The sequence below is a fragment of the Gossypium hirsutum genome, chromosome A08, assembly GCF_007990345.1.
Source record: "Gossypium hirsutum isolate 1008001.06 chromosome A08, Gossypium_hirsutum_v2.1, whole genome shotgun sequence".
Lineage (NCBI taxonomy): Eukaryota > Viridiplantae > Streptophyta > Magnoliopsida > Malvales > Malvaceae > Gossypium > Gossypium hirsutum.
The window spans coordinates 108161722-108171648 of NC_053431.1; positions in this window are offsets into that span (position 1 = coordinate 108161722).

A 9927-nucleotide genomic window follows, 5' to 3' on the forward strand; every position below is an offset into this window, starting at 1 on the left:
AGTTTCACCATGGAAGAAAGTATTGAGATTTGGTCGGAAAGGTAAATTGAGCCCTCGTTACATTGGGTCATATGAAATTGTAGAAAGAATTGGACTAGTTGCTTATCGATTAGCTTTACCTCCGGAATTACAAAAGATACACGATGTTTTCCATGTTTCAATGCTACGCAGATATAGATCAGATCCTTCACATGTCATTTCTATTGAAGATATTGAGATTCAACCGGATTTGTCTTATGAAGAAGAACCAGTTGAGATTCTAGCACGAAAGATAAAAGAATTAAGAAATAAAAGGGTTCCTCTAGTGAAAGTGCTATGGAAAAGTCATAAGGTAGAAGAGGCGACTTGGGAATCGGAAGAAACTATAAGAGCTCAGTACCCCCACATATTCTCAGGTAAATTTCGAGGACGAAATTTATTAAAAGGGAGAAATGTAACGACCCATATTTCACGGGCACTGGAAAAATAAATTTAGGGCCTCCGTCTTAGGAAAACGAGTCTGTAAATATTTATTAAAAATATTTACGAAGTTAGTTATGGGTTGAATTAGATTTTGATTAGGAGAATTTACTCAAATTGGATAGAGTCGACTAAGAGAGTATTGTAACAACTAGAATGCACCCCTTGGGAAAGTCTGTTATATGTTGTATCATTACTGCAAAGGAAGGCTTATGTATGGTGGGAATCAGTGGTTCAAAATTTACCAGAGAATCAGATAAATTGGGATATATTTTAGAAAGAGTTTCAAAAGAAATATACCAGAGAAATATATATTGAAGACAAGAAGCAAGAGTTTTTGACGTTGCAACAGGGTGACATGTTAGTAATAGATTATGAGAGGAAATTCTCGAGACTCAGCAGATACACCTCAGAGTTTATTCCAACTGAAGCTGACAATTGTAAGAGATTTTTACAGGGTCTGCGAGATGAGATCAAATTATAGTTGGTATCTCAACGTATTACTGAATTTGTTGATTTGATTGAGCGGGCCAAGATGGTAGAGCAAGTCTTAGGATTTGACAAAAAGTTCGAAACTTCTAAATTAGTTGGGAAACGTATGGGAACTGCAAGTTCGAATCCTCTATCTAAAAGATCCAGGGATTCCCAAAGTGGATGGAGATCCAGTTTTAGATCAGATAAAAGAAAAAAAGAGTCAGGGGAAACAAACTACAGTATCCATCGGTAGTGTAAGAGGTCTGTCTCGAGATGTTAATATTCCAGATTGTGAATAGTGCGGGAAAAAACACAGAGGTGAATGTCGGAGATTGACCAGAGGGTGTTTTAAATGTGGATCTACAGACCATTATATTAAAGATTACCCGAAGAATGATAGTGTTACACCTATGACATCACAGAGATCGGTCTCTACTACTAGAGGTAGAAGATCGGGTAAAGGTAGATCAGCATCTAAAGGAGGAGGTACAAGAAGAGGGAATGATAAAGTGACCCAGCAGCCTGAAGCTAGGGTGCCAGCTAGAGCATATGTGGTCAGAACCCGCGAAGAAGGTGATGCTCATGATGTGGTAACAGGTATATTTCTATTATATTCTGAGCCTGTTCATGCTTTAATTGATCCTGGATCTTCGCATTCCTATATTAATTCAAAATTAGTTGAGTCGGGAAAATTAAAATCCGAAATATCTAGAGTGTCTATTGAGGTGTCGAGTCCTTTGGGGCAAACAGTGTTAGTGAACCAGGTCTGTCCAATATGCTCGTTGATTATAAAAAATAAAAATTTTCTGGTTGACTTGTTAGTTATGCCATTTGGGGATTTTGATATAATATTGGGAATTGACTGGTTATCTTCACATGGAGTGATTCTGGATTGCTATAAAAAGAGATTCAACATTCAGACAGCGAGTAAAGGTCAGGTTGAAGTAAATGGTTTTCGTACTAGTGGACCAGTACGAATTGTTTCAGCAATAAAGGCTAGTAAATTACTTCAGCAGGGTTGTTCAGCATATTTGGCATATGCTATTAATTCAGATTCAGTTGGAAGCCAGTGCAGTAAAATTCAGACAGTTTGTGAGTTTCCTGATGTAATTCCTGAAGAATTATCGGGTTTATCGCCAGATAGGGAGGTCGAGTTCCCTATTGAGGTTTATCCGGGCACAGCTCCAATCTCTATACCTCCATATCGGATGTCACCTATAGAGTTAAAAAAGCTGAAGATACAGTTGCAAGACTTATTAGATCATAGTTTTATTCGATACAAGGAAACCGAGACGTCAAATACGAAGTGAAAAGAAAAAGTGATCGAGGAATAGCTCGAGAAAAAAATATTGGTTTGTATTATCATGATTCAAGTTATTTCTTATTAAATGACTAATTTTAATATATGTGTATGGAATTTGAATGTAAGGTTAATATTGATATTTAAGTTGAATGTGAATTAGATTTATTTGATGAATAAATATATGTATGTGAAATTGAATTGTATGATTGAATTGAGTAATGTTGGTATGCATATGAATTTGAATTGAGAAATATGTGAGAAAATATGGTCAAAGTGCAATTGGTGTGAATTGACTGAAATAGAGGAAGTAATCCGATACCCTATTAACTAGTCGGGCTTAGTGGATATAGTTGGCATGTCATAGGATTGGAAAGGTTCAGGGATACTTCTACTTCGAGTCGATGAGACACTTGGTGTGTCATTATTTCTTCGGATAGATTCGATGAGGCGTTGGTCGCCACTTTTCTTCGACTTAGCCGATGACGTTGGTCGTCACTTATTTGCTTCGAACTATCCGATGAGGCGTTGGTCGCCATTCTGGTGTGTTTGGTTGGATCTGTGTATTCGCCAAAGTTCGAGTCATGTTAATAGGGGAAAATAAGTGAAATAATAAAATCAAATGAATTTGATTAATTGAGCTATTGAATGAAATGAGAAAGTGATACTGAAAGATGGAATGTGAGATGAAATTTGTAAAGAGATTGAAGGTATGAACCAAAGGTTCATGAAGTGTTCATATTTGAAATGTGAATTGAATAATTATACGTGGTTGAGAGATGAATCAAAGGTTCATGAGTTATTTGAAATCTCATTGATGATTTATTGGATCTATCATTGGAAATGATATAATAGAAATATGATAGTTTGGCATGAATTTATATATATGATTTGTATGTATGATTTGCTAATTATCTATGTATGTTTATGATATTTTATTGTTGTTATAATTTGAATTAAGATAATACCACTGAGTATTTCCAATATTCAGTGTACGGTTGTTTCCTGTGCGCAGGTTAGGTAAAGTAGAAGTTCAGTCAAGCATCCGAGTCAATCCCGAGCTCAGCTCAATTTTGGTGATGCATTTATCTTTTAGAAATGTGGCATGTACTACGTTTAGTGTTTGTCACTTGTAAATGTTTTATATTTTGAATGTAAATGTGGTGCATAATCCTTAAGAAGTAATGAAATGAATGAATGAAAATTTGTTAAGTTTGAAAGGTTTGATGAATGTTATTTGATCAAGATTTATAAGTAAATGTTTTGGGCATGAGTTAGGTGTGTTTAGTATGTGAAAATAGCTTAAAAATGGTGAAAAATTAGGTTTTCACAAGGCTTAGTCACACACGCCGTGTGGCAAAGTCAGACTTGCCCACAGGTTAGTCCCACGGCCATGTGAGTAAGTCAGATCCGCCCACGGGCTGGCCCCACGGCCATGGGAGCCCTACAGGCAAGTCCTAGGCCACACGAGCGTGTGCCCCTATTTTTAAAGAAAAGTTTCCAAAGTTCCCGGTTTAATCCCAAAACACTTCCCAAGTATATTTTGGGCCTCGTAGGTCCACATTAGGGACTTAAAGGTGGAATTTGAGAAATTTTAAATTGAAATATAGATTTATAACTTGGTTTGGGTTGTTTATTAGTGTTTAATTCTAGTAATACCTCGTAACCCTGCTCCGGCGACGGGTTGGGATTAAGGGGTGTTACAGACTGTCAGCATGGATTCATAAAAAATAGAGGGAGTTCTCTCTTGGCCTATACCTAAGAACATCAAAGAAGTTAGAGGGTTCCTAGGGCTATCTGGTTATTATAAGAAATTCATTCGAAGGTATGGAGCCATGGCTCAACTACTTACCCACTATTGAAGAAATATCATTAGTGGCATTGGATAGAATCTGCACAAACAGCTTTTCAAGGTCTTAAGGAAGCTATTTGCAAAGCACCAGTGCTAGTTCTTTCAGATTTTCAAGAACCCTTCTTTGTGGAGAATGATGCATGTGGTAATGGCATTGGAGCTGTGTTACAACAAAAAGGGGAACCAGTGGCATTTTTTAGTAGAGCTCTAGGAGTTAAACACCAAAACTTGTCCATATATGACAAGGAAATGTTGGTTGTGTTGCTTGCTGTTAAGAAGTGGCACTCGTAGCTTTTTGGGAGACCATTTATTATCAAGACAAACCACCAAAGCTTGAAGTTCCTCTCCGAACAATAGGCCATCACCCCATATCAACAGAAATGTGTGTCCAAAATATTGGGGTACAACTAGTCAATTGTTTATAGAAAAGGATCTCATAATATTATGGATGATGCCCTATCCAGAAGAACTCATCTGCTAGCTGGTCAGATTCACCAGTGTTTGGGGAAGGTGTCACTTACATGATCACAACTCTGGGATCAAATTATAAAGGCTGGATTGGAAGATGTTAATAAATAGAAGTTGTCCAAAGAATTGCTACAGAACCCTCAGTCCAATCTCAAGTACTCATAGGATGGAAGGTTTCTTAGGAGAAAAGGGAAAGTGATGGTCGACCATAACACAGAACTCAAGAAGGCTATGAGGCCATTAGTGGTCATTCGGGAGTGCATGCTACTAGGCATTGAATAACTAGCTTACTGTACTAGAAAGGGTTATCGAGAGATATCAAGAAATGGGTTTAAGAATGTACCATTTGTCAACAGTACAAGAGTGACAATGCTGCATACCCTGGGTTATTGCAACCTTTGCCAATACCCGATTGAGCATGGGTTGCTGTCAGTATGGACTTTGTAGAAGGTCTTCCTTTTTCTAAGGGTAAAAATTACTATCCTGGTAATTGTCAATAGATTAACCAAGCATACTCATTTTTTGGCCTTGACGCACCCTTATACTGCTGCGAGTGTGGCTTAGCTCTACTTGGATCAAGTGTACAAGCTACATGGAATTCCAGAGTCTATAGAATCTGACAAAGATAAGATCTTCCTTAGCAGATTTTGGCAGGAACTATTCAAACTACTTGGCACTCGACTATACGTCTCCACTGCATACCATCCCTAAACAGATGAGCAAACGGAAGTTCTCAATAGGTGTCTTGAGGGTTATTTGGAGTGGGTTTATTTGCTCCCTTTGGCAAAGTGGTGGTATAACACCACACACCACTCGGCTATAAACACCACTCCCTACATAGCCCTCTATGGTCAGGAGCCCCCACTCACTTACCATACTTTCCAGGGTTTTCTACAGTAGCCAAGGTGGATAGAACACTTCAACACCAAGAAACTTTAAGAAAGCTTCTTAAGTTCCATGTGAAACGAGCTCAAGAACGAATGAAGCAATTAGTAGACAAGAAAAGATCAGATAGGTCGTTTAAAGTTAGGGACCTGGTATACCTGAAACTCCAACCTTACGACATTTTCACTAAGGAAGATGTGAAATCAGAAGCTTTCCCTAAGGTTTTATGGTCCTTATCCTATCAAAGCTAAAATTAGACAGGTGGCCTATACACTGAAATTACCTAAAGGAGTACATTCCACGTGTCTCAACTAAAGAAACATGTTAGTTCAACTATACACTCACCTACATTGCCACCTTTTGAAACAGATGGATCAGTTTTGAAACAGCCAGCAAAGATCCTTGACAAAAGAATGGTCAAAAAAGGGAACCATGCTATCACTGAGGTATTAGTGGAATGGGCGGACACCTTTCTCGAGGAAGCCTGGATAGAATTTCAAAGGCAATATCCGATAGAATTTCAAAGGCAATATCCTACTTTCAATCCTTGAGGACAAGGATCTGCTTAAGAGAAGCAGTATTGTTATGGCATATAATTAAGGGTTAAGAAGTAGTTAATTATTGTTTAATTCTATTAAGTCTATTGAGTTAATTATGTTGCAAAAATGACACGTTTTGAGGGGTCCTTTAACGAATACGATGAGTTTTAGGCAAAGGGTTTGTTAGTGAAAGCATTTTGATGGTTTGCCTTGCAACCTAACGACAGTTGTGATGACTGTTATTTTCTTTTTTAGCACCCTCGTGTGTGCTGGAATGGTTATGAAAAGTTTCGATACTATTTTCTCAGCCTCTTTCCTCTCTTTTCTCTCTATTACTTTTTCTTCCTCCTCTTCTTTCTATTCTTCTCTATTCTTCGTCTCATTTTTCTTCTTTAACTTGCATCACCATGAAGGCTAGAAACTTCTTAGAGAGAAATAGGGAAAACACCAGGAAAGGAAAGCACAAGAGTGAGAACCAAAGGAATATAACACCCTTATACCATGTTCGACTTAAGGAACCTGATATAGGAATATTACATTTGGTGCCAAAGTAATTCTTGACTAATTACTATTATATTTGAACATAAAAACAGACAAATAATAAATTTAAATAATTTATATTTAAATCCATTACTACTACTTGGGACATACTTAATTTTTCCTAAGTACATGCCATTCTATTCAAAATTTTAAAACGTACCCTCTTGTTGCTTGAAGATGTGATGAGATGAAGACTCGTAATCTCAACTCTTCAAAATTTCTGTACCTAATCTGTGCACGGAAATAAACTGTACGCTGAGTATACATCCAGTGGTATTACTATAATTCAAATACTTAAAGTAAAAACAATATATATACACATTAATTCTTACCACTATTTTACCTTCAACTAATCATTTATGCATTTAAACTTTAAATTTATTCTAATAATATATATCTTAAATAGCTCTTCTTTATTTTAATTATTATATCAATAATCATTTTCATGCAATTCATCAATAACCATTTCATAAAATCATTATTTCATATATTTCATTTCTATATCCCAATTCAATAACTTATTCTATTTCATATCTAAAACTTTACAACATTAGGCTTTCAATAATTATTTAAACCAATATTTTTCAATAAAAATAATTATAATTAATTCATAAGATTATATTCAATTAACACATACACTATTTCATTATTTCCAATTCACTCTATTTTCACTTCTTATTTTAATATCTGAATTTCAATTCACATTTCAATTCATAATTTCACTTTCTCATACTTTCAATAGTTCAATCGATCAATTCATTTGATTTTCTCATTTCATTTATTCAACTGATTTCAATATCAATAATTCGATATTTTAGTAAATTCATAAACCTTAACTTCATGCTTCAAATCTCACATTTTAATTCCATTCACAAATTTAAGTCACGTTTTCAATTTATAATCTACTTTCTCATTTCTTTCCAATGGCTCAATCGATTCAATTTAGTTGATTTAACTTTTCATTTAATTACCCCTATTAACAGACTCGGACTTTGGTGGATACGCGGATCCAACTAAACACATCAGATTGGCACCCAGTGCCTCATTGGATAGTTCAAAGCAAAGTTGACACCCAGTGTCTTATCGGCAGAGCCGAAGCAAAGTGGTACCCAGTTCCTCATCGAATCTATCTGAAGTAAAATAGTGACACCCAGTGTCTCATCGACTCGAGGTCGAAGTATCCCAGAACTCTTCCAATCCTATGGCATGCCAACTATATCCGGCTCAGCCTGACTAGTTAATAGGGTCTCCAAATTCACATTTGTCAATTTCACTTTCAATTCAAATTCACAATTCAATTCAATTCTCATTCAATTCAAATTCACTTTTCCACTTTCTAATCAATAAACAATTCAATACCAATACATATTTCAGATAATCACATATAATCATATTTCGATTCAATTCAAACCACTTTTTAATCAATACACAATTCACATATTCACACGTATTCATAAACTAATTCATTTTTATTTAATTCATATTTTTAATTCATTTTCCAATCAAATTCAAATCACTAATTACTTTTCAATTAATATACATTTCAAATACTCACATGTTTTCTTCATTCAATTCAATTTGATTCAATTCAAATCACTTTTAGTTTCCAATCAATATACTTTCAAATATTCACATAAGTCATAATTCAATTACTTAATTTAAATCACTTTTAATTTCCAATTTGTTTACATTCAATTTCAATAGCCATAATCATTTTTGAATCAATTTCATTCAAATCAATATTGTCATTGCAATTGCTTTCCTAATTTTACTTACCATGCATTTTAATTAAAATATAACAATTAATAATAAATAGATTTGAAATATACCCGGATTTCGTAATTACTCATTGATAACTTTCTCCTTTCCTTTCGGTGCCGATGCCTCGAGTTATTTGCTACCTACAAAAATAATAATAATTTACACTATTAATTACAACACTAATTAATAATAATAATAACAATTGAATTTCTATCCAATTTATACCCTAATTCAATTTAATCCTAATTAACTCATTTACTTTTCTAACTTTATTTCCATTCAATTTCCTTCCATATTCTACTTAACTATCTAATGCTCATAATAAAACCCTAATTTAAAATTTCTTTCAATTTAATTTCTACAACACAAAACTTATAGCCTAATTTATAATTTAATCTTCTAATCAATTCTAACTTGAAATTCATTCAATTAAACCTCTAATTCATTATTTTATTCAACATGAACTATGTTCAAAAACCTAAGAATTTTCAAAATTTCAACTTGATTTCAACAAAACTTTGTTCTAAAACTTCTAAAACATCAAAATTAAGTAAAAAGATCTTTGATTGACTTACGTATTAAAGTTTAAAGCTTCAAAACTTGAATTTCTCCTTTTATTTTTCTTTCTTTCCTTCCTTTCCCCTGTTTCGAAATAGCTTCTGTTCTTTTTCTTCTTTGTTTGTTTCTTTTTTTTTTGTTTTCTTTATTTCATATATATATATTAGATAATAATATTAATAATAATAATACATTATAATAATAATATAATAATAAATATATGTTTACTTAAAAAGTAATTAAATAAATATATTACAAATATATAAATACTATTATTAGATTTGTATATTTTTATCATCATACACTTGGCTTTTATTTAATTCAATTCATAATATGATATTTATAATAAATTAATTTAATAATAATTATTATAATAAATATCTTTAGCTTAAAATATAAGTAAATAAATAATTATATTGTAAATGTTTACATATATTTATTACACATGTGTTTTATCATCACCCTACATTTGTCAACTATTTAATTTAATTTATAATTTAATATCAATTAAATAATAATAATAAATATATATTTAATAACAAATATATGTATTACAATTGTGCACGCATATATATTTTTTACAATTGTATATTATCATCACCATCCACTTGTCCTTATTTTATTTATTTCATAATATAATATAATATAATTATAATATAATTATTATAATTTAACATAATTAAATTTATAACTAATCTATTTATTTATATTAATTAAACAAACAAAAAACTTAAATTTTTGTTGTGTTTGCCGCCTCATTTAATGAATAGGCTTAATTTCCTATTTAGTCCCCCGTATTTTCTTTTAATCTATAATTAGACTTTTACACCTTATTCAATTTAGTTTTTTTTTCCTGATTTCTCTTAATTAAGCTAAATTTACTTAATTAAAACTTAATTAAACACACCACTAGACTCATAAATATTTCTAATAATTATTTACAAACCCATTTCACTAAAACAAAGACCCGATATTACACTTTTCCGATGCTCGTGAATTTTAGGTCATTACAAGGAAAGCAAGCAAAAGTGGCACAAATAGAATAGTGAAAAAACCCTAGAGATGTTTTACAAAGTGAAAAATAGTTTCGA